The sequence below is a fragment of the Canis lupus genome, chromosome 23 (assembly GCF_048164855.1).
Source record: "Canis lupus baileyi chromosome 23, mCanLup2.hap1, whole genome shotgun sequence".
NCBI lineage: Eukaryota > Metazoa > Chordata > Mammalia > Carnivora > Canidae > Canis > Canis lupus.
In genome coordinates this window covers 9,197,701-9,223,448 of record NC_132860.1, presented here as the reverse complement: position 1 = coordinate 9,223,448, position 25,748 = coordinate 9,197,701, and the positions used below count along the sequence as shown (strand labels likewise).

General features: G+C 52.3%; 1 protein-coding gene and 1 long non-coding RNA gene across 2 annotated transcripts in view; one reads left to right on the top strand and one right to left on the bottom strand.

The window, feature by feature from the left end:
* Window positions 1-25,748, top strand: part of NAV2 (neuron navigator 2) — a 727,084-nt gene that overhangs the window by 152,706 nt on the left and 548,630 nt on the right. The gene's annotated exons all lie outside the window — the stretch shown is intronic.
* Window positions 6,608-9,331, bottom strand: LOC140615387 (uncharacterized). Its single transcript, XR_012016056.1, has 2 exons — window positions 9,173-9,331; window positions 6,608-7,777 (listed from the first exon to the last, which is right to left on the bottom strand). It is a non-coding gene; the product is annotated as an uncharacterized lncRNA (long non-coding RNA).

Below are 25,748 nucleotides of genomic sequence, written 5' to 3'. Positions count from 1 at the left end.
TGAAACCCCCCAAAATGCTGAAAGATAAACAGTCTTCTAGATTTCAAGTTGCTTCTGGAAGATTGGTTCTTAAGGAAATAGGGAACCAGGGAATACATCTCTTTCTATGGCAAAGGCAATGGTGATGCAAGAGTGGGGGAGGAGGGTGCTTGAATAGGCGTCTACTGGTGGGGGCTGCTCTGTGCACCAGCCTTGCTCGGTCCCAGGGGTTCAAACATCTCTTCCTAGGACCGTCGCACCTGTTCCTCTGGAGTTGCAGCAACTCCTACCCTGGTCCTAATTACGGGTTAGGATCAGAGTTAGGATCCGTGGGCTGACTCACTGTCTTCCCCCTCTAATGGTCCTTCCCCGCCTGCCCCCCACCCCACCCCAGGGCTCTGGGGCTGCTGATCTTCGTCTTCCTCCAAACAAATAAATATTCAAGCACAAAACCAGCCTCTCGGACTTCTCTGTAACCCTGCTTCCCCAAATATGGCAGGTACTCTCCCCAACACCTTTACACACGTTGCTCTTGCTTCTTGAGCTGCTCCCCCCAGCCTTCCCTCCTAGCCCCACTCATTGTTCCACAAATTCCTAACCATCCTTCATATCTGAGGGAAACGTTACTTCCTCAGGGAAGCCTTCCCTGACTACCCCCACCCCAGGCTCTGTTAAGTCCTCTTGTCACACTACTACAGCCACCTGTCTGCCTTTTGTAGCATTTATCCTAAGTTTAATTAATTATGAGTATAATGATTTGATTAAGATCTGTCTTTCTCAATAAATCTTTTATTACTATTGTATCCCTGAATGCTTATAACAATGGCTGGCTCTGAATTTGCTGAATAAATAGATGAATGGATAATAATGTCCAAAGCCCCACTAGCTGCACTGGGGGGGGGGGGGTGCGGCGGCAGGGAAGCTTGTGCCTTGTGAAGTGGGAACGTCGTCGTCGCTCTCCCAGCTTCCTCAGTATCTGGTAGGTTGACTATGGTCCTTCTAAGTGTTCAAGAGGAAACAAATAAAACAAAATCCATCACGTAGCAGGTCAGTTGTGGGAAGGAAGGGAAAGGTAAAATTACTAAGCATCGATTGCATTTCTAATTTAGGCCTTGTAACCCGGGCGATATAGGGAAATGATCTGCGTTTGGCAAATGAGGAAACAGAAGAGAGAACACAGCATGAATTAGGGCACGTCAGTCCTTACTCTGGAGCCCAGTGTCCCATCCCGTAGCACAAAGGGGGGATAGGTGGCTGAGGCAGCCCTAAAGATCCCTTCCAACTCGGTCCTCCTCCGACTGAGGTTTAGTCCCCTGATGTGGATCTGTGTACGTGCGTGAGGGTGTAAGGACACAGAATCATCTGGGACAGGAACACTGTCTGGCATGAGTGCCGGGGCTGCAAGCTCCCAGAGGAGCACCCAGCCTTGGATAATGATGTCCCAAGGTTCGGGTGGGAGTGTCCATGTCCTGTGCAGCCTGGGAAGGCTGGAGTGTCTTGTCCAGCTTTTATACCACGCCATGGGAAGGATGCTAAAGGGATGAGAGGCAAATGCATTTAAGATTTGGCTGAATCAGGCTTGTATTCCCAGGCCTGATAGTTGGAATATTTAGCCAACCCAAGATCATCAGATGCTTTTCCTAGCTTTTTCCTGCTGAGCTGTGATAAATGATAATGCAATCAGCAGAGGCAAGATGGGAAGAGACTCAGTTGTCCCACCTTTTTTTTTTTTTTTTTTTTTTGCTGGTTCTCTGGATTTCATCAGTGTTTACCTCTGTGAGCCACTGATTTGCTGCCCCTAGAACTCCAAGGAAGAAATGGAATTTTATTCTGGAGGCTGGACTATTAAACCCTTGATATTTGCTGGAATTGCTTTAATCTGGCCCAGAACATTCAGCCAGAAATGTAATGAGCTAGATCTTACAGACCTTACATCCCAGGGAATGGGTCAGAGGGCCTTTTCTCCTTTCTGGGGGTGTTTTTTCCTCTGGGCATTAGCATTTTCCAGGAGGAGCTATCTAGTGAGTTTAGTTCCTTGACTTCAGTCGTGCAAACAGACTGTTACACTGGAAAAACAGAGGCTATTTTACAAGTTGGGAAAATACTGGAAGGACACTTTAGAGAAAGGGGTACAGGGAGAAAGTGTGAGAGGATACCCAGGAGTTGTTGTTGGCCTGTGAGGGAACGAGGAAAACCTTTTTAGGAAGTAATAGTAAGTAACTAATCCCCCATAGCGCAGTATGCCAGGCACTGCTCCAAGCACACTGTGTGGATGAGCCCGCCGACCCTCACAGTTACACTATAAGTTTGATACTGTATGTGTCCATTTTAAACATGAGGAAACTGAGGCAAAAAGAGGTAGGAGCCAGCGCTCTTCACCAGATAGCTAGATTTACCCTCTGATAATGGCAGTGGTGAGTACGACCATGATGGTACTGACAGTGGTGGCCACAATTTACTGTTGACCATGAGCCCTGCTCTGGGCTAAGTCCTATCTCAGGGAATCCTAGCACACACCCCAGGAGGATGAACCTATTTTTTGTTAAAGATTTTATTTATTTATTCATGAGAGACAGAGAGAGAGAGAGAGACAGAGACAGAGACAGAGAGAGAGAGGCAGAGACACAGGCAGAGGGAGAAGCAGGCTCCATGGAGGGAGCCCGATGCGGGACTCCATCCCGTGTCTCCAGGATCACGCCTTGGGCCGAAGGCGGAGCTAGACCTCTGAGCCACCTGGGCTGCCCCAGATGAACCTATTTTTATTCCAGATTGTACAGGTGAGGGGACAGGTGAGAGGAGATTAATTGGGCTGCCACAGGTGATAGAACAGACCCAGCCCTAAGGGCCAGTACTATCCTGCTCTTGGTCACCGCACAGCAACTTCTGTGTGACCCCCTGCCCAGCGAGGACTAATCCTTTTGTTTTCTCACCAAAGAGCACTGAGAAGTGGGCTTCTTCTTTTCCTCTCTCGAGTTTTCCTTGGCAGCTGTGTCCTAGGCACACAGAGCAAAGAACACAGAAGAATAAAGGTGGGCGCTGGCGGAGAGGACTTAGAATTATCGGGGTAGGAAGACCAGCTCTTTACTTTGTTTATAAACTCAAAAGGAGCTGGGATTGTGCTGCATTTATTTGGACGTGATGTGCTTTATCATGTACGATGTGTGTGTTCACACACCACGTCTTGGTGTGTCCTCACGGCGAGGCTGTGGGGCATTTATTTATTGATCTTAGTTTGCTGCCGAGAGGCAGGTCCAGGAGGCTTTATCAGGGTCTCACAGTCAGGAAATGGCAATGTCCCTGCACCCATATTTCCTGGCTCCAGGTCTGTGGGTCTTGTCAGGCCCTGGCTCCAGGATGCTTGAACCAAGTCCCGGGGGGCGGGGGGGGGCCTTAAAAAGTGAGGGAAGTCAGATTCCACTTCCATGAAACACCCAGAGCAGGCAAGTGTAGAAACAGAAAGTAGGTTCATGGTGGCCCAGAGTTGGGGAAGAATGGGCGGGGACAGGAGTAACTGCTAGGGGATGTGGGTTTTTTTTATTTTCTTTTGTTTTTTCCTTACAGGGGGTGAAAATGTTCTAAAATTGGTCATGGCGATGGTTACACAACTCTGAATGTACTAAAAACCACTGAGTTGTACACCTTCATTGGATGAATTGCATGAGCGTGATGCTATCAGTAGAGCTGCTGTTATCTAAACAAACACGAGGAAGGCATTTGGGGGTGTGGAGCAGGAGGGCAGGTAGGTGAGCAGTGCCAGGCTGAGAGTGGGATTGGCCTGCAGCCTTTCGGGTCCATGAAGCCTCCAGAAGCAGACACTGTGGACTTCTCGTCGAACAATTGCTGTTTCTCTGCCAGTCTCCATCACCCTTCTGCTCAGGCCCGGGAGGTGATGCTGGAGGGGATCGCTGCCCTCATCACCCAGGCCTAGTGCCCTGGGACCACCCCATGGGGCCTGTGCCCTTGCCTGGGGCCCCGGAGAGCCCGATAGCCTGTCCCTGGCCTCAGGCCTTGCCATCTGGCCCAGCCTTTCCCTTCTGACCCAGGGCACTTTGCACATCCAACCCAGACTGAAAAACAAAGTCCTATCCAAAAACTGCATTTGCCAAGTAGGAGTGGATGTAGCCAGTAACAACACATTCTGGTGTCTGATGGCCAGAATTCTGCACGCCGTCCTCTGGGGGCCCTGCCTAATGCCTTTTGTACCCCAGCCCAGGCTTTGACATTGCTCGGCCTGGACAGATTCCAAGGGAAATAGACAAACTCTATTTTCTGGATTCCCATCAGGAAATCACCCCATTCCCTGGGGAGCGCTCCACCCAGGAGGTTCTGCTGGGACCCTTAGGTGCATCTTCCTCTGAGGATGGGGGGGAGGTGGGGGTGTCCGGCCAACGCTGAGAGCTGGAGGCCGCGGAGAAGGGGCTGGGTGGTCCTTTGCAGACTCCTCTGACTTTGTCTCTGGGGAAAATAGGCTCTTTCTTTCGTTGTAACTGAAACCCATAGCTGGCAGCTTCCTCTCCTGGGCAGCCGGAGCACAGGCTCTGGGACTTAATTAGAGATGCAGGTAGGAGGGAAGGCTGAGAGGGGAGGGAGCTATGCGAAGTGGTCGGAGGGGCCAACTGCCAAGTGGTCCAGTGTCTGGGGAGCCAGGAGCGGAGGGCAGAGGGAAAGAGCGAGTCCCCTCCGCGGATGCTGGGCTCGCATCCCAGGGTAGCTGCAGCCTGCACAGCTCACATCGGACCGCAGGCCTCGCAGTAGAGGCTCGGCTCCTCAGGACGGGGCAGAACGGCTCATTTGAATTGCTAGCTAACTCAGGCAGAAACTATTTCTCCGTGTTCAAGCTTTGCTGGAAAAGAGTTTAGGGGTTCTCCTCGTCTCCTGCTTGTCGGCCTTGCGTGGCTTTCCAGCAGCGTGTCTCCGTGTCCGGCCCTACACATCCCTTCGCAGGCGTGTCCACCGCATGTAGATCAGATCCACAAGGGAAGCTGATGTTTGCAATAAGGGGACCCATGGACCAGTTCCCACTGGTTTGGGCCTTGCTACAAAGAAGGGGGGGGTGCGACCTGCTGTGAGTAAGAAGTGGAAAGTTAGTGGTCACGAGTGACTTGAGAGCGATGCGAGAACTTGGCTTGGACACTCCTCCGGAGGAGAGCACGGAAAGGGCACCAAAGGACTCCTCTCCGCCACGGCGAGTCAGGCTGCGTGACAGCCCCTGCGTGACAAGGGGGATGACGGGGCACCTCTACAGGAAGGGGGAGACTTGGTTGTGTTGCAGCAGCATCCATGCAATTATCACCAGCTCAGCTGACGATGCTTCACATCTTTCTCTCCCTTACAAGGAGTGTGTCATCCACAGCTTTTGTATTTGAAGGGGCGTTATTCTCAACCCCAAAAAGTTGGGACCCAGCAGCATCAAAGAGCAAATGGAAGGAAGACCCTAATCATCTCAAGTCAGCTGTTTGTATGGAAAACTATGTGGTGAGGGCCAGGGTCCCCTAGGGAGGGTGAGAGGTGGCTGCCACATGCTCCCGTCATTGAGCAGCAGCAAGGGGGTGTCTCTGTGAAGGGGGGCGGCCAGACATTCCTGGGCCAGGCTGCAGACCGGGGCTCCGGCGGACGGGCCAGGGCACCGCGATGCACGTTGTACACATGCCCTGCCCTCAGGCTCCCATTATTTTATTTCTTCGGTGGCCACTTATTATGGGTTGAATTACATCCCCCCAAAGATAGGTTGAAGTCCTAACTCTCACGACCTCAGAATGCAACCTGCTTGGGATGTAGGGTCATTGCAAGATGGAATTCATTCGCATGAGGTCATATTGGAATAGGATGGGCCCTTGGGGCACTTGGGTGGCTCAGCGGTGAGCATCTGTCTGCCTTTGGTCCTAGGATCGAGTTCCGCATCGGGCTCCTTCGTGGGGAGCCTGCGTCTCCCTCTGCCTGTGTCTCTGCCTCTCTGTGTCTCTCAAGAATAAATAAATAAAATCTTAAAAAAAAAAAAAAAAAGAATGGGCCCTTGATCCAGTATGACTTGTGCCCTTATAAGAAGAGGAGAGACACACGGGGAGCAGACTGCCATGTGACGTTGGAGGCAGACGTCGGAGTGGTGCGGCTGCCAGCCAAGGAATGTCAGGGCTGCTGGCCACCGCCAGAAGCCGGGAGCAGGCAAGGGAGGATTCCACCCAGAGTCCCAGAGGGAGCACCGCCTGCCGACGCCTTGCTTTGGGATTTCTGGCCTCCAGAGCTGTTAAGACAATAAACGTTGCTGGAAGCCACCCAGGTAGTATACCTTGTTACAGTGGCCCCGAACACTAATACGCAGGCTCCCACCACGCCCCCACCCTTGCAGCCTGACCTGTATTTTTTCTTTAAAAATTCTAATACCTGCACTGAGGTCAGCATCCGGGCCCCCAGGCCTGCGGGCCATTCTTTCTCAAGATGGTTTTGTGGTGCTCTGCGCTCTGCGCCGGTCCCCGCTGTGCTGGTTTCGTGGGTGCCTGGAGCAGGGAAATGTTAATTTGCTCAACTTCAAGCTCCAAGGTGGGACTGTTGTCCTCAGAACTAGGACAATTCAGGTCCCCCAGGGTTTAACTTACCTTCTTTCATCAGCTAGACGATGCCTTAACATTGCTGTTTTTTTTTTAAGATTTTATTTATTTATTCATAAGAGACCCAGAGAGAGAGGCAGAGACACAAGGCAGAGGGAGAAGCAGGCTGTTAACCTTACTTTTTTAAAAGACATTTTAGGTGAAATTCTTTGTCCCCCCCCACCCAGTTCTCTCCATCAGGCCACATGAGTCCCTCAGGTGTGGCTCCCTCCCACGTAGCCTAGAAGCTGCTGATGGGACCAGAGTCCACTTTTTCCTCATCTCAGAGAGAGCAGCTGATGTTTGATTTGAAGGTGTACTCGACATCTAACCCTAGGAGACGCTCCCTAAATCAACTATGCATTCACCGCCTGGGACAGAATCACTGAAGAGAGGATTCTGGGTAGCAGGTAGGGCTGCCTGGGGCGAACTCTGCCTCCCAGGCCGGTTGGCTGGTTGGCCATCCTCAGCAGAGCTCCATGCTCTCTGGAAGCCTTCCTTGTAGCAGCTGCTGCTTTTATGAGGAGAAGCTCTGGACTCAGGAGCCGGATCAGAGCGGGCGGTGTGGCCTGGGCAGGCCCCGGCTGGCCCCGGCTGTGTGACAGGCTGAGGCCAGGCCCGGAAAACAAGAGTTGAGGGGCCTCCGAGCATACCCACCTTCTGTTTTAAAATGGGACAAGCTGAGTGGGGAGCTTGGGAACTTAGGTTCTCCACTGCCACTAAACTCCTGACTTCGTGGAGTAAGAAAATAGCAGTGAAGTGCGTGGACTTTGGGGCTTGACCACCAGCTCTGAGCATGACCAGCCCTGTGCTTCTGGGCAAATTGCACAGTGGCAGTGGGGCAAGTTACACCAAACCTGGGACCGCTAGTGTGAAGAATAAATGTGAGCATATTTAGAAGGCACGTTGCACAGTGTCTGGCACCCAGCAGAATGAATTTGGGTTGGTGAGAAAGGGACAGAAGGAATAATTGCTCATTCCTTTCCTTTGGCCCCACAGGCCACTTTCTCGGTTGTTGGATGGTCATCTCAGACTTGCATCTTGCAGAAATGCACGGCCACCCGAGCACTAGCCCGGAGGGGCCCTGGCTGTGAGCATGTCTTTGGTGGGGGCTCTTCTGTAGGATCTCTTCCTTCATTCCACACTTCCTGGTTCTGATCCTGGGCACTCGCATGTCCTTGGGCAAATCACCAAATCTCTTCCAGTCTCAGTGTCTAGAAGAGGGAAATAAAACGGTGCCCACGAATGGCTCATCAGTGCCTGGTGTTCAGTTTGGTATCATGCACTCCAAACTCACGTCTATCTTGCCTGCCAGTGACTATTTTTAAACCTACAAGGAGGGGGTGGTTGAGCACCAAAGGCCTGGGAGTCATTCCAAATTCCAGGTCAAGCCACAGAGCTGGATGAGGCTCTTGACCAGGCTTATCCAGAAGTAGCACGGGACCCAAAGACATACCTAACAGGTGAAGTGGCTAAAGGAGTAGTTCTCAATCGGGGTTCCATGGCCCCCACCCTGGTATGCCCAGCACCTTTCACAGGTGAGGAAACCAATTAGGGTCCAGGGGAGAAAGTAATTTGGTTATAAGTGGGTGATAGAATTAGGATTTGAACTCTGACCATGTAGCTCTAGAAACGCCAGCAGTGATTGTACACCCTGCTGCCTCCCACCACCTAAAAGATCGTGGCCACTCCATAAATATTTGCTCAATGAAGGAGGGAACGCAAGGATGCCCCTTTCCAGTTCTGGCCTTCAGGGCTTTCCCTGCCTCTACCTGCACTTGCTAGTGATCCAGCCCAGCACGTTGACGCCCCGTATTATTCCTCCTGTCTAACCAGACGTGGCCAGGGCCTGGGAGTTCATTGAGCTCAGACCTGGAGGAGATGCCTTTCAGCTAATAACTCTTTGGAGGAAATGAGGCAAACTGTGTGAACGTCAGAAGACTGATGATTCCACAAACACCGGCCAGCCTCTTGGGGAGCCGCTGCGCCTTCTCTGGGGATGCTGAGGCTGGAAGCTGGATGCACTTTTGAAAATTCAGCTGCAACACAAACCTGCTAATTAGGGTTGTGTTTATTTTGTGCTACATAAAGGAGATTTGATGAACTGAGCTGGACAGGAGCAGTTTGAGGAAATAGCTCTTTCTCTCTGGCTGAGACTTCCTTTAACTCTCTTTGGGCCTGAGGGCCCTGAGGTCCTTTCTTTCCTGGACCTGAGAAGGCAGAGGGTTTCTGGCGGGGCACCTGGAGCTGGGCCCTCCTGCCGCTCAGGCAGCCCTTGGCTTTAGGGACCACTGGGGTGACGGATGCCTCTAACCTCTCTATGTGCCACGCGCCTGTAAATGAACACACATGGCAATTTTACCGGACGATGGCCCAGAAGCCAACGCCATGCATGCTGTTTTCAGGCAAGCATGGCCATCTATAGATGTTAAGTTAAAATGTTGCTATAAGTTAAAAATGTTGCTGAAACCTAGAAAAGCATTAAAGGACTTGCTGGGGCAGAAAGGAACAAGCCACGGGACGCCTGTGGCATGGCAAAATGCTCCCCGTGGCCCGTGGGCTCCCCGACTGCCTCCCCCACACAGCCAGCCCTTTCCCCATCCTCCTACTGGAGGGTAACCGGAGCTCCACCCACACTGCATGCATTCTGTTCTCATGCCGGCTCCCTTCTGGCCCAGGGTCCTTGCAAACACTGTTCCTTCCACCTCCTTGCTTCCTCCTTTCTCCTCCTTTGGGGCTCCCCTCCCCTCTTTCACTCTGTCTTTGGTGATCCTGAGTGCAGGCCTCTTGCAAAGAACAGGAGTTCCCCGTGAAACATGGTCTGGATTTCCAGGAGGAAGAGCAGGATGGCCCAGTGGTGTGTGTCTAGGTATCTCTGGGTACCAGACATTCTGCTGCTTTCTGTCACGATCTGGCATTCACAGGAGGCAGGGCTGTGGGCCTCGGGAGAGCAGAGGCCACTGCCAGCTGCCACTGCCATTTCATTACTCATCTGCTAATTGTGGCAAATGGGGATTTTACAGCTCCCCCGGCCCTCATTGGGAGCCGTGGCAGTGCTTTGATGGAGGGGGGGGGGAAGGAAGGCCGGCCTGGGAATCCCTTCAAGATGCCCATGTGTCTGCCTGGCTGGTTCATTTGGGTCCTGCAGGCCTGAGTCTGGGTCCTGTAACCATTTGGTGATGAGGCAGGGAGGGTGGGGACCCACAGATTCCAGGTCAAATCGTGCTTCTCCTACGTCTTAGTGAAATCGGCAGCTTGGATCATTCACATCGGGCGGTCAGTGGTTCCTACTGGGCTCAGAAGAATGGTTGGGTCACGTGTGGCTGCTGAGCTAACCATCCAGAGGAGAGTGTAGGACCGAGGGCAGAGAAGGGACTTCCCTTCTGGAGACCATGGGCCCAGAGGCCAGTCCCCAGGTGCTGGGTGGCCACGGGGAGCCACAGCAGCAGGCAGTGGGGCTCGGAGGAGCACAGGCTCAGGAGCCTGACAAGCAGGAGCAGGTAGCTTTGAGTGACAGGTCACTTCATCTCCAAATCTCAGTTTCGTCATTTGTAACATGAGAGTAATCCTTGCCTCCCTGGGTTGTGGGGAAGATGAAATTCCATAATGTGCCTAGGTGCTTAGCAATAAAGGATGGCTTCCAAGAGCCCGTTGTGTGTGTGGGGGAGAAGGTTCTCCCGCCCTGCTCAGCTCACAGTTCCATTCTTGGCTTGTGTTGCATGTTAGTGAGGCTGTTTGAGGAGCCCCCATCCTATCTGCAGCTCCGCACTACTAACCATTTGTCAGAGCTGCCATTAGGGAGCACTTTTTGAAGGCCAGAGCTTACAGAACATACCTCTGATCATTGCCAACACCCTGCAGGTAGGTCCTCTGAGATCCATTTTCCAGATGAGGATCCAGGAATCAGGGAGGGTAAGTAACCTGTCCAAGGTCACTCAGGAAGGTGCAAACCTGGGACTGTCCCTCTGCCCGGCTTGGAACCAGAGGTCAGCTGGATCCTTCCTTACTCTTGGGCCACTATCATCTGGTTCTTTTTCTGAAGAGCTCTAGCCAACATTATCTGTCCACCCCCTGCTCTGATAGGTGGAATGCAGCAGGAGTTAAACCAGGGCTTTGGAGTTCAGACAGCTGGGGGCTTGGATCCAGCCCAGCTCTTCCTAGCTACATGGCTCAGACAGTCATTTGCCCTCTTTGGATCACACTTCCCTATTTGTAAAATGAAGATAAGGTCTGCCTCACAGAGAGGTCACAAGGGAGCAGAAGAATTCAAAGATGTGCTAGGGCCCGGAGAGATGCCAGCTTTTCCTCAGGGGCAGCTGTGCAGCTTGGAGTTCTCCACAGAGCCGCCTCTGCAGGCCATGAGGAGGGCTGGGGGCAGACTGGACATGAAGCCAGAGAGGGCCCCTCACAAAGGCCTGCCCTTCATCAACCATCTCCATTCCGAGGACACAGCATCTTACCCTTTTTAATAGAGAGAGGGGTGGTCCAGAGAGCACCTGTTTCTATGGTTACAGGAGCGAGGCCTCTGGAGGCTTCTGATTTGGTGATGAGTGGCCAAGGGGAGGGTGCCTGACACCCTTACGAGGCTCACAGAGTGGGCCAGTTGGCCAAGGGACATGGAGATGCCTCCTCCTTCCCTTTATCACCAGTTGGGGGCACCCGAGCCCCCAACCCCCACAGGAGCCCCCCCCAGCCCTTCTCGTGCTCCCTGTGGTATGCACCCAGACAGCCACCAACCCTCCGCTGGCACCATATGGCCTGCGTTTGCAGGTATCAAAAGGGCCTTTCTTCACTGCAGCGCAATCTTTCCACGTTGGAGAAAAATCATGAACTTCTGAAGCAGGGATTGCTGTGTCATCCTGCAGGAGAGGAGAAAATGTGCTAGTACCCTTGTGGTTTCATGTCTGTGCTAAAGACCTTCCCCCGCGGTCCCCCCACATCAACAGGATCAAGACCACGTGCCGGCGCTGGCACTCAATATTCCCCACGTACCCCGACCTACCTCTGAGGTTGTGCTGCCAGTTATTATTATTATGGGGAATAATGGTGACTGTTGATTGACATAATCGTCCACGTTTGAGGACTCACGGGGCTAGAGGCAACCTCCGAAGTGCTTTACTTGTGTTACCTCACTGAATGCTAAGGTCAACCACAGGAAGTAGAGGTTAGGTCCCCATTCTCCAGTGAGGAGACTGAGGCCAAGGGAGGCCAAGTCCAGAGGCTGTTGGACTCCAGAGCTCAAGCCTGGGTCACTCTGCGTGACCATCACCCCTACATCCACGGCCCCAATCTTTTCTTCCTTCTCTTGACTCCCGTGGTCTCCCGTGTGCCTTCCGCCAGCTTCCCTCAAGCCAGCTCATGCTGTTCCTCTACCAGGAAGTCCTTGGGAAGCAGCATGGTGTAACGGGCAGGGCACAGGCTCTAGAGTCAGGCACACCACGGACTGGGATTCTGGCCATACCGCTTCCCAGCTCCCAACTATTTCAGCTCCCTGGACCTGAGTTTCTCCACCTGGAAAATGGGAGCATGGCATGACCTCCTTGATTCCATGAGTCAACTTTCGCAAAGCATCTGGATGGTGACACTGACCCCCCCTGTCCAAGTTCTGCCTAGCGCTGGATGCCTGGTTCTGGCATCCACTACCCTGAGAACTTCACCGTAATGCTGTCTGTTGACATTTCCTCTTCCACCCCACTCTGTGCCAACACCCTGTCCCTTGCTCATCCTCTCCCTCGAAGGCAGAGGACAACATTGACCTAATTCTATTCTCAAGCTCAGGATTTGTGGAGTGATTGCTCTTCGGGGTTCTTTGCCACCTATGCCTTCTCTCCCTCAGCACTCTCACTCTGCACCCCCGGTGTCTTCACCCTGCACTCCCCCATCGCACACCTGTGCCCCACCATGGCCAACTGCCTGTGCTTCCTCAGACATCAGTGTTCTCTCCTACCTCCTACTCCTTCTGTCTGTATTAACCTCCTCTCTCCTTTTCCTGGGTAACTTTTGCTCCTCCTTTGAGATTTGGCTCAGACTTTCTCTCCTCCTCCAGGAAGTCTTCCCTGCTATTCCAGGCTGGTTAGAGACCCCTCTTCCATATTCCCCTAGCTCCTCTGCTGACCTCTCCTAGCTTTGTCACAACGCATTTCCTGTATTTGTCCAGTGGTCTATCTTGACTGCTAGGCTATATCCCCTGGGGGCAGGGACTAGGTCACAGAACTATGCATTTGATGCAGTGTTCACCATAAAGCCAGTGGTTGTTGAGTGGATAGATGGATGAATGGTCGGATAAGTGCCGGGCTCAAAAATTCTCAACACTTGCTCTTTGAAGTATGTGCTGACTGAGTTATACAGCGTCTGTGCCTATGATGTGACTCGGCCACTTTTGCCTTTGCATCCTGGAGACTGTGCCAGGCTGTTAGGGGACAGGACCCAGAACTGTGGAACTGTGTCTAAATCTGCATGTGCATTTCGTGCTTCCAATTCAAACCTTGTTCATTAGCACGGCAATTAACAGCGGTGCCTAATGACAGATGGTCCGGCTGCGTGCCTGAACCCCTGGCTGCACGGTGGGCTTGGAGTGGGGCAGACACGTCTGGCAAGGTTGATGTTTTCATTGATCTAGCAAGTCTGAGCTCCCAGGGCTGCCGGCTGTGGAGACAGGGAGCTGACGTCAACCTCGGCATTGGTGGGGGCTGGGCCTAAAAGGGCCAGGCCTTGGAACTAGCACTTGGAAAGGTTAGGGAGGGTGTCCTGCTTCCATTCTAATCCTAGGACTTATTTTTTTAAGATCTGAATTTCATATTTGGAAGCCCTCGCACAGCACCCCTAAATTTTCTTAAGCCACGTAGCTCTAGGAAATTCTCCAGATGTTGGTGTCCCTTTCCTATTCCTTAGAAGCTTCTGGGCTTTCTACAATTATTATGTAGAATTGTAATGACCAGGCCCCTTGGCTTAAGTAACAGACACTTAGAATTTAGTGTTTCAGAATCGTGTAAGGCCTGTGTTTGTGTAAACACAATTATATTTAAGCGGCTATGGGGAGAGAATTTTTTTCTTCCTGTTAATCCCTGCTTTGAATTGGCTCAGGGGTTATTACCTTGTAAATGATATTCATTTCTCCATGAAAGAAATATCAAATTGGCATTCAAATGGCTGTCTTGGTCGTAAATTCAAGCCCGAGTGCAATGTCCTAAACCAGAGTAGATTTCACAGAACTGGAATCCATCTCAGTGTTATCCTGCTATCCCAAGATATAGAGCTAGAAAAATCTTCTTGTCCAAACCCCACACACGGGGAAACTAGGACCCAGACAGGTCCATTCATTTGTCCAGGAGCACCCAGCAAGCTAGTGGCCAGCTGGAACCTCTTCCCTACACCATGTTCCAGATCATCAGAAATGCTGTCAAGCTTTGCCATGTGCCAACCCCAAACCACTCTAGCAGAAATTCTTGAACAGGTACAGGCTATGCTTCCTTCATGGTCCGTCAACAAACTGAGTCTGAGTGAAAGAGGGGAGGGTGTAGACTGAGGCAGGCTGTGGTCTGTTATTAGCCATGCAGAAACCCCACATCTTGTTTTGAGAAGTGTTGACAAGGAGCCCCGCTGGAGAAGAATGTGAGCTAAGGTTGAGAAGTCCCCTGGTGGGAAGCCTTGGCAGTTTGGCACTTCTCTTGGGTGGGGGCCTGCGGGCAGATGGGGGCCTGGTTCCCCTCAGTGCCAGGAGGAGAAATACACATGGTGTAATAACCTGCCCTTGACCTGCCTCTTCTTACCCAGCAGACCGGCTCCGCAGAGAGAACCTTCCTACGCTTCCTGTGCTCTGTAGGAGGTCTCACCTTCCTCCCTCGTTGATCTGTAATCCGAGGTGTTTATGTGATGACCTGCTGAGGTCACTGTGAGCAGGAATCTTGGTCCTCCTGCATCTTGAGGCTTACGTGTAACTGGTCACCAGGGCAGAGAAGAAGGGATTCCTGCGATGAATGTCTGAGAGCTAAGGTCCACGTGGTCTCGGTGACCCATGGACAGGTCCCACCTCTCCTGCTAATGTTGCCCACCTGCCTGTCAGAGGATGCCAAGGCTTAGGTGGGCATTGTAGAATGTTGGCCTGGAAAGAAGAGTTCATTCTCTCACTCATGCTAAGAGTGTCCACGGCCCCATTTCCAGTTGTCACCGGGACACACCTGTCCTTCCTATTTTTGTCTTTTTATTTTTTATTTTATTTTTCTTAACCTAAAAAATTTTTTTTAAGTCATCTCTATACTCAGCATGGGGCTTGAACTCACAACCCCAAGATCAAGAGTCACATGCCCTACCAAATGAGCCAGCCAGATGCCCCTCTCTTGGTCTTTCTATATTTAATTTAATTTAATTTTTTTGGTCTTTTTCTTCTTAAAAATTTGTCCCAGGGTGCTGCAGTAGAAGGAGGGTTCAGGCACATGTTTCCCTCTTAGGGAACGTGATCAAAATGTATCCAGTCTCAGGGACACTTTCTTTTTTTTTTTTTTTCTTCTTTGCAGACAGTTTTTTAATCAAAATATATAGGTAACAGGAGGAAATTTCAATGGGAAAAATATTTCTCCTATAACCCCGCCTGCCATCTTATCGTAACAGTTTGTCCTTCTTGTCTTTCGTGGGCGTATATATTTCACATAATTCTAACTGTAATAGAAATATAACCTTTTTGTATCTTTAAAATTTAGAAAATTCACTTGCATGCTCTATCAGGGCTCAGAACAAGCTTTTGTTACTTTGTTTAACAAAGAAACCCTAAAACCAGTGGTTTAAACAGAACAGAAGTTGAGTTTTCTTTGATGTGAGAGCCCAGAGATGTCTCCCTTTACAACCACCACCACTACTGCACCGCTCTGCCACGGCGACTGCTGCTATTCCTCGCTCGCATTCATTGCCTATGCTGTGTGCCAGGCCGTGTGCTCTGTGCTTGAAATGTCGTACTTCCTTCTAGTCCTGACATTATCCTTTGGAGGATTGGTGTGCCCACTGTACAGATGGGGAAGAGTTCTTGCCTCATTGTCTTTGTGTGACATGGTCACCGGGACAGGAAGGGCCAGAGGTGGGATCCGGGCCAGAGTCGCCTAAGCAAAGCTCCAGCCTGGGTAAAGGTGAGATCTGGGGTCTCCAGCTGGAGGAAAGCAAGACAGATGGCTGGGGGTGCTGGAGGAGGACTTGAGACCGGCTCCGGGGGCAGGTGTAGAGGAGCTGGGGAGGAAGGGCACGCTGGTCAGGGTTCCCGACAACAAGACACAGAAAGTGCTCCTGCCGCGATAAGGAAATGAATTCATTGATAGGATTTGAGGGAGCCCGTGGACCTGCCAGGCTTGGGGAGGGCAGGCAGGGGAGAGCCAGGGGGTGGCCAGGCCCTGCCAGGTGCCTGCCAGGGCTCCCACAGGGTCCCCGATCGTAGCGGTTTGCACGACCACCTCGCAAGGGCAGCCTGGGCCGGGCCACTGTCACGGCCGCCGCGGGACAGCCGGCGGGACGCTCCTCCTCAAGCACAGCCCTTGGGATGAACGGAGCAGCTTCATTTTTGTCTCGACCCCGCCTTTCTCCTTCCCTCGAGTGTCACAAAGAATAGCCGTGCGTTGGGGGCACGCGGCCCCGGGGTCCAGGTAGGCGTCGCCTTCCCCCGGCGCAGCCTCGTCGTGGGCCGTGGGGAGGTCACATTTCTCTCTCTTCTTCCTTCGGCCTCGGTCTACTGACCGCCAGCTCCAGGAGGGGCAGGAGCAGGGAAAGTTCTCGCTAAACTGCCGAGGGCTGGGGGTACCTGGGGGGCTCAGCGGTTGAACGGCTGCCTTGGGCCCAGGGCGTGACCCCGGGGTCCTGGGACCGAGTCCTGAGTTGGGCTCCCTGCAGGGAGCCTGCTTCTCCCTCGGCCTGTTTCTCTGCCTCTCTCTGTGCCTCTGATGAATGAATGAATGAATAAATGAGCAAACAAGCAAGCAAGCAGGCAAGCTGCTGTGGGTGGCAGCGGCTCCGGCTCCTCCGCGGGCCCACACTTGAGCCCCCACCAGCCGGGGGGCGCCCGCTGGCTCTCACTGCCCCCGGGGTTGCTCCTGCTCCAGTGCTCCTGGCCCAGGCGGCCTGCACTGACCCCGAGGTCCCTGCTGGCCCGGCGCCCGACGGCAAGCCTGAAGCCTCCTTTCTGCTGAGGTCGCAGCCGGGTTTGTACCCACCCACCGTGGGAGGAGAGCTGCAGGGACTCCCCCTCGGTCTAGCTGGTCCCTGAGGTTCGTGCCTCCTTGACCGCTGCGGGACGGACAGTTGGGTTTCGCTGCATGCAGCAGCAGCATCTCTGTCTGTCTGTCTGTCTCTGCTGACAACCCTGCCCCCTTGCCTTCAGTTCTCTCGAACGGCCTGCATCAGGCACCAGCCCCGTGAGCCTCCAGTCCCCACTGGCTGGACACACTGCGGGCTCTCCAGCACATTCCAGCTGCTTTCCCCAAGCGTGAGGCCAGGGCGCCCTCCGCCTGCCCCGCAGCTCTCCCCGAATCCAGAACCCTCTGGAAGTCCTCAGACGCTGACCACGAACGTCTGCATCTTGGCCTTCACCGCACTGCGCAAAATACATGCTGTCTTTTCGTCTGTCTTGGGGTCTTGGCTGAAGTGTGCCCCCAGTCCCTGGGCTGGGCCGGTGGGACCAGAACGCCCACAGTGGAGACCTCCTCAGGCTCCCTGAAGTCTCCTCTGAGGGGAGAGGAGGCTGAGCAGCCGGGGCACAGGAGACGACCCCCACGTCCCTGTCCTGGGCATCGTCCTGAGGATCGGGCCACAGTTGTTGCTCTTCACAGATGGTTGGCGCACGGATGGGGCATGTCTGCAGGAGCTCGGTGAAAGCGAACCGTGGCCACTCGCTGCTCCGTGGCACGGTGGCAGCCCTGAAGGGTCAGGAACTTTGGCATCAAGGAAACAGCACGCAGCACGCTCTACTGCCTGCCCCCCCACACCCCCAGCTGCACTTTTCTGATCTAGGAGGGGGCCAGGGAGCGGCAAAGGGAGTGATAAAGCAATGACAGAACGAGAAAACAAGAAGGGGGTGCTTTAGAGGAAGACCTTTGGCATGAGCCCCCTATAAATCTGCCTGGGGGACTCGGCGTGTCACCCTGCCCCGTGCTGGGGAACGATGAGGAGTGTTTTGCTCAGCCCGCAGAGGACTGTACCTCTCACGTGCACCGGCTGCCGTCACAGGCCTGCAGCCCCAGCGGCCCGGCCCCAAGCCAGGGACAAATCTGGCAGGTGCGCAGAGGCATCCAGGAGCCTTCACCGTCGCCGTCCAGAATGGAGCCTGTTTCCTCTAACCTTGAGGCTGCCAAGGAGAAGGGCTAGGAGGGCGGGGGTTCCCCTGTCTTTGGATTTCACAGACCCATAAATTTTTTTAAGAACGGGAAGGAAACTTATTTTGCCAACCAAGGACATCGAAGAAAAAAGAAGCCTTAAAAATGACCATTTCCTAGCACCATCATTTCATATAAGAAAGGGCATCTTAGAACACACACACGTACACATGCACACACACACTCGGACACCAAGGAGGAAGGAACCTAGTCTCAGAGCAAACAACAGCCCTTTACGCTAAGTAGAATTTAGGTTTTTGTGTGAGAACTCCCACCACTGTCCTTACTTTTCTCATTTTGTTGGCGACACGTTAAGACTTCCCTGGAGCCTGTTCTTGGATTAAAGCTTGGAAAGCACGAGCTGGAGTTGCTACATTCGTCACTAGGTTAAGTGTAGTCAGGTTTGCAAACAGCTGCTTCTCGCTCAATTTACTGACGTCAATGTTTAACATGCGGGCGTGGACTGCCTGGTTCTCGCTGGGCCCTGGGCCGGCGCGGGGACACACCTGGCTCCCTGACCTCGAGGGAGTGCGCACTTAAGTGACGGATATGGAAATGTCACCTCCTTAGGGAGGCCCTCCCAGACCCCCCCACGCAGAGTGGCAGCTGAGCCCCTCACCCCTCACCATTCCCAGTCATTCTCTAACATGTCACCTTTGTTGTTTTTCATCAGAGCTCTTGCCTTCGTGGACATTTCTTTGTTTATGTCTTTGTGTCTTCCTTTGTGGCCCATCCCTGCTCTCTAGAATGTAAGCCCCAGGAGTGCACGAATCTTTCTTGCCTGATTCACCGCTGGAGCTCCCTTGCAGAGGAAGGGGGGGGGGGCTCCAAGGGGGAGGCTCCCCTAGGGTGGTTGGGGGAGGGTGGGATCCTGGGGTTGGGGCACGGCTTGGGATGCAGGGCTCCAGTCCCCTGGGTCTCACACTGTGCACAACCTCCTCCAATCACCCAGTGGTCAGGTGAGGAGGTTGGGAGACACTCTCCTTTAAATGTCTGACTTGGTTTCTGAGTCATTGGAGTTCCAGTGAGGAAAATAATTTGGAACAATAGTGTTTCTTTAGATGAAGGGGTGGGGGGGATCTGCTTTCTGCCATTTAGCTCCTTTGCTGAGGGTGTAGAGGTTGCTGGAAGGTCATGGGGAATAATTTAGAATGGAAAACTCAGAGGCTCCCCACTGCCCTTCCTCCGGAGGAAGTCGGGGAGCCCAGCGAAGCACGCTGGTGGCAGCAGGGGGACCACCCTCACCAGGCTGCTGCCGGAAATGGTGGGGGAGGTCGCAGGCAGGAGGACCAGAGCCCAGTATTCGCATCCCTGCCACCCTGGCAAGGAGGCAGGTGTGGGGGCTGCCTCTGTATGGGGGGGGCCTGGGGCCGGGGAGGTTGTCTCTCGGGGGATTGCTGTAGCTACAGAAAAGTGACCGCAGGCTCCTTCTACCGTGGGAGGTCCAGGAAGGCAGGCTGACGGGGAGGTCAGAGCCCCGCCCTGGGCATCAGGTTCCAGGGAGCGGGCTCTGTGTTTGTGGGAGAAGCTGGTTAGATGGTAATAATGTGAGTAAATGTTTGCTTAGAATTTGCCATGTGCTGCGTGCGTGCACCAGCGATGCTCGTAACAATCGGAGAAAATAGATGCGGTCATTATCTCCTCTTCATGCGTGAGAACACCGAAGCTCAGAGGGGCGAGACAGCTCCCCCGAGGTCACGCTGCTGATGTATGACATCGTGGGGACCCGAATCCCAGCCTGCCCTCCCTCCCTCCCACTCAGGGCACGCACACCTCCGGGCTCACCTCCCCCTAAGATGTGCCCTGGTTTGGTGACAAGCCCCAGTGCTCCAGCTCTAGAGGTTGGAATAACAATAGTAATACTGGTAATAAATGACAAGGGGGTGCCTGCTGAGCGTCAGGCCCTGTGCAGATGCTTTGTGAACATTAACTCAGTTAATCCTCACGTCGGCCCTGAGAGGTCCGTATTCTCATCCCCGTCATGCAGGTGAGAAACAGGCTCAGAGTCCGAATGAATCGCCCAAGTCCCACAGTCACAGAGCGGTAGGTTCAGAATTTGAACCCGGGTTGGTCTGACTTCAGTGCTCCCTCGAAAGCATCATCCTGTGAGAAACAGTTCATTCAAGCAATCTTTATAGAACACCTGCTACATGCCAGGCACTGTTTCAGAGGGTAGAGATTAGGCACTAAACAAGGGAGACAAAATCCTCATCTTTGTGGAGCTCACATTCTGATGGAAAAAATAGTAAATGCAAAAAACAATGACTTTGTGCAATCTCAGCTAATGATGTTAAAAATTACACAGAGTAACGAGACAGGGGTGAAGGTGGCACAGAGCTGGGGAGGTTGTGGGGTGGGGGGCGCTGTCTTAACTGTAGGCCCCCTCTGGTTGCTCACTGAGTGGAGACTGGACATGGTCCCGGACAGAGGCGATTGCCAGAATCCAGGTAAGGGACGGGCGTGGCTTGATCAGGGCGGTCGGAGGTGAATCGGTGAGAGGTGGGCGGATTCAGGATTTATTTTGAAGTGACTCAGTAAGACTCGTTGATGGATTGGAGGTAGATTGGGAAAGAAAGTGAGAGGTCAAGGGTGACTCCCAGATTTTGGCCTGAATGACTGTAGGGATGGAATTACCGGTTGTTGAGATGGGCAAGGCCAGCAGGTCAGGAATTCAATCTTATTATTTGTGTTTGAGGTGTTTATTCCCCATGCAAGGGGAGATGTTGAAAAGCCACCGTGATTTATGAGTCTGGAGTGCAGACGGCGATCTGCAGTCAATATGCACCACATTTCATCACATATAAGACGCCGCTGACTGTGGGACCACCAGTATGTTACGGACTCCTATGAAAGAGCACTGCTAGTTGAACTGAGGCACATCCCAACTTCAAAGATATTAGAATGTGTCTCAGAATCAACAGGATATAGTCAGTTTGGGAGTTTCCAGTATAGAGGTGGAACTAAAGGTGGTGGGAGGGAATGGAGTCACCAAGGGAGGGATGGAGCCCAGAGAGACCAGAAATGGAAATATGAAGGCTCCGCCCACTGGACAGCCACGTTCCAAGCCGGCGTGAGCGTGGCCCCCTTCCAGCCAAAGGCCAAGTTGGGCAGCTAAAGCTCCTCTTCACAGGCAGATCCCATTGCATCCCTCCCTGAGAGAGGTTTTAGCCCCAGAATGTGGAGCTCAGGGTCAGGGCCCGCGGTACCACGCACGACATCACCTGGCACCTGCTACGACGTGGTGTCATCCAGGAAGGCTCCCCTGGGGTCAGGCTTGGCCTCGGTTTCCTTACCCGTGCTACATGCATATAACATCTGCCCTACCCTCCTCAAACCCAGAAAACAAGCCCGTTTCTTCTTTTTCTGGGCCTCCATTCCTGCACCAACAAAATGAAGCTGTTGGACAGAGTGAAAGAGTAAAACATTTTTATTGTATTTTTTTTTCCTTTGAGAGAAACAGATGAACACTCAGTTCATTGCCGGGCAGCATATGAGCCTACAAGTGCCTACACTCTGCCCGAGTAGCCCCGACGATGCGTGGGCCCCCCTTACCCTGTGTCCCCATCAGAGTTAGCACTTGCTCTCTCTCCTCCCACTTTCCCCTATCCTGCTTCGCTGCATGTCCAGATGCACTGGCTCCCTCCCTCCGAGGCTCCCTCTCAGGGCTGGAAGGCCTGAAATGCTACGATCCAGGTGTGCAATGCTGGCTGCAATCTGTCTGGTGGGTATTAATGCAATCTTCAAGGGTGGCTGCTGTTCTCAAGCTGTTCTACAAAACTGGAGCATGCTGGCTTGGAAAAACCCTGCCCAGTTTTGATCCCTTCAAGACTTTGCCACACACAGCCTTTATCACACATCTGTTTTTCTCAGAGGAAAAAAAAATACAATAAAAATGTTTTACTCTTTTACACTAAAAAAAAAGGGAGGGGGGCATTCAGGATATATTATTAGTCTCATTTCACAAATGAAGTAGCTGAGGTTGAGAAGCACCAGGTTGCAAAGCAAGCTATCTCAAGCCCGGGGCTCCAGAGGCACCTGGTGGCTCAGTTGGTTTAGCCTCTGCCTTGGGCTCAGGTCATAATCCCGGGGTCTTGAGATGGAGCCCCAGGTAGGGCTCCCCCTCTCAGTGGGGGGTCTGCTTCTCTCTCTCTCTCTCTCTCTCAAATAAATAAATAAAATCTTAAAAAAAAAATAAAGGCAAGAGCTCTGGATTCCAAACCCCCTGCCTCCCTGCTAGCACTGATGTGTAATTCTTTTTTTTTTTTTTTAAGATTTATTTATTTATTCATGATAGACCTAGAGAGAGAGGCAAAGACACAGGCAGAGGGAGAAGCAGGCTCCGTGCAGGGAGCCCGACATGGGACTCGATCCCGGGTCTCCAGGATCCTGCCCTGGGCTGAAGGCGGTGCTAAACCCCTGAGCCACCAGGGCTGCCCTGATGTGTAATTCTTGAACTAAACTTAGTAGTAGCACTGCAGGCAACTTCTTGAACTCAAGAGCACCAGGGCAACCCCTTCCCATAATGTGACGAATCATGTTGCCCTTCATAAATGAGGAAGATAATTTGTTTCAGGGTCTCCTATGCTCTTATGGGAAATGGAGTGGCCCCTGGATAGGTCAATAGGAAGAGAGACCTCTGACATTGGGTGTGGAGGTAACTCATACCCAATCCTGTGGACTCAGAGTCCAGTGATCTCTTAGACCACATTTTTGCATGTCAAGGGCTGGTGTCCACCCAGAGTGGTGCTAAATGGAGTTCCCTTGATCAGAGAGGGGCTGGCAAAGGTTGTCTGGTCTTCTCTGTTACCATGAGAAGACTTCTTGAGCAGGAGGTGGGAGGAAAAAGTGAATTTGAGGGAGTTTGAGTGATGGGACAGAGCTGGCTATTGGCCCAGGCCTAGTCACAGAGCTGACCAGAGTCCGTTGCTGTGAGCCCTTCAGTGAGTTAAGGCTGTAGTGTAACTCTTGGCACTGGGGACTGTCCTGTACATTGTAGGATGTTTAGCAGCATCTCTGCACTTTACCCACAAACCCAGGTGAGAGAACAAAAAAATATCTCGAGACATTGCCAAGTGTTCCCTGAGGAACCAACCCCTTCCCCAGGCTTGAGAACCATTGGTGTGAACAATTTCCTCACCTTCCTAAGAAGGTCATCAGCTAACCGCTTCCTTGCATGTCCCAGGGACTTACTGGGAATTCTCCGTGTGGCATGTGACCACAGGGCTGAGAGAAAGCTGGACTCCAATATAACCAGGTTCTGTCTATCCTCTTGATAATTGTTCCCTGGAACCAGCTCACAGTGGAACCTTCTCTGGGACAGGTGCTTTCTCTCCCTCTTCTCTATCCCTATCAGATACCTTCTTCTTATCCTCAGGCCCACCAAATGTGTTCCCACCCCAGGACGTTTGCACTTGTAGATCCCCCCACCCTGCTGTGTGTCTCCTTCTCATCGTTCAGGTCTCTTACTTACATTGCACCATCTTGTGGTCCCTTCTTGGTTATTATTCTGGTTACAATTTATTGTATTTCTCTGCTTGACCTCCTACAGAGCATTTTCCATCCTCTGGTATCATCTTGTTCATTAATCTGCTTATTTGTCTCTTGCATTCCTCCTCCCACTGTCTGGTAAGCTGCCCAAGGACAGAGACCTGGTCTAGTCCGTTCCTTGCTGTATCCACAGTGCCAGCTGCAGTGCATGGCTAATTGTTGGTTGAACAATTTTGGTGAACACTTACAGAGCACCTACTCGGTACTGGGCACTGGGCTAGGGGCCGAGAATGCCAAGGTGCATAGCACAGTCCCTGCCTCCTGGGAACTCTGCGCCTTGTGGAGGGAGAGCTGTGCAGGGAGTGAGGGTAGGGTAGTATAGGAGCATGGAAAGGGAAAGGGTAAACCTGCCTGGAAGGTGAGGAAAGATCTCTGGGGAGGAAGTTAGGGGGAAAGTGGGAATGCAGAGCATCTGCACAGTCCTGGAGATATGGGGGGTCATGGATGACACCGAGGCCACAGGGCAGGAGCATAGCCCACAGCTCTGTGCTGCAGGAGCACCAGGCAATGTCTGACCCACAGGAGGTGAGGGTGTGGAGCATGTGAGGCCAACTGTGAGAGGCCTGGACTCGCATATGAGGAAACTGTGACTTTACCCCATAGCAAAAAGCAGCCACAGAGACAGCATAGGCTAATGGTTAAGAAGGTAGGCTTTGAAGTTCATTTCAGATCTTGGTTCAAGTCCTTACTCTGACACTACCGAACTGCGTGACTGTCCCAGAAATGTCACACCTTTTAACCTCAATTTTCTCATTTTTGAAATGGGATTAACATTTATCTTGTTAGGTTGTTGTGAATATGAAATGAGTGCTTAGTACAGTGCCTGGCTCATAGAGAGTACTCAGGAACTCATTGCTATTCCTACCGGTGTGGTTAACAAGGAGATACTAGAGGTTTTCCAGACAGACGAGAGATGTGCTAGATTAGCACGTTAGCAAGATCGCTCAGGCAGCCACGGGAACAGCAGGTGAGATGGGAAGCGGGGAGAACAGTTAGGAGCTTGCTGGAATGGAAAGGGAGGCTGGGGAGGGGGCATGGGGCCCCTTAGGACCTGGAATATCTACTGGGGCATGAGGTATGGCCATACTTTGCCCCTCAAAGGAAGGGCGCAGGGTAGAGGAGGAGCCCCCACTTCTGACCTCAGTTTAATGGACACCTCGGTGAGGACCAGGTGGGGACTGCTGCTCGGCCCGATGTGGGCAGCTGATGGCCTCTGCGTGCCTGGAAGACGCAGCCAGCCCTGCACTTCAGACAGTTCTCACCGGAGAAGGGGTGGCTTGCCGTTTGCATGGGTGATATACTTTTAATTAAAATGGTAATCATTTGAGCATTCCTTAAAGTTTTACTGTGGGAATTCGCCTTCTTGCAAGCTCTGCCCTAATTAGCATTCTCTTTATCTCTTATTAATAAATTATATGTCAGTAGTTTCATCCACCTCCTTTGATCACAGAGTCTCATCATTTCTGAGCTGAACTCCATTCCATGTTGACATTTAGGGTGTAACAGGCCCAAACTAGGGGTTTGAAAATTAGGGTTCTCAACTCAGCTCCCAACAATGCAGAGATCCATCTTCTTGCTGCCCAGTAGGGCCCCAGGTGAGCATAGGGCATATGTGCCTCTGAGGTCAAGAGCGTGGGCTCCTTCGGGGCAGACCTTTTGAGGAAGTACCTAAATTAGGGAGATAGGCCTGAGGCTGTAGCCATAGGTGTATTAGGACCCAGGACCATAGCTAGGAAAACAGAAGCAGAGAAGCAGAGAAGCAGAGAAGCTGTGGCATAGCTCACAGGCTTCAACCCCAGGCCAAGAAAGGTTAAGTAACCTGATTCAGGTTGCAAATGCAGGGAGTCGAAGGTTAGGGATTCAATAGAGACTAACATTTCCTTGGGCATCTACTATGTGCCAAGTCCTATGTTAAGGGCTTTATGTACATGGTCCCTGGGACTCTTCCAAGCCATCTAATGAGGTGTAGATAGTTTTGTCTCCAGTCTCCAAGAGAGAAAACCAAGTCTTGGTGAAATTAACCAACTTCCCTAATGTTACCCAACTGGCAAGAGTTCTACTGGTATTAAAATCAAGGTCTGTCCAATCTCAAAGACCTCTCTCTCTGTTGACTGCACCATGCTGTCTGAATTAGAACCAGGATCTCCTGGATTGAACCCCACTGACCTGTCTTTTAAGACCCTATCTGGAAGTATATGGGACCCTTGCTACCAAAGCTGTGGCCCAGGGACCAGTGCCATCAGCTCACTTGGGTTCATGTTACAAATGCAGAATCTCTGTCCCCAACCCAAAC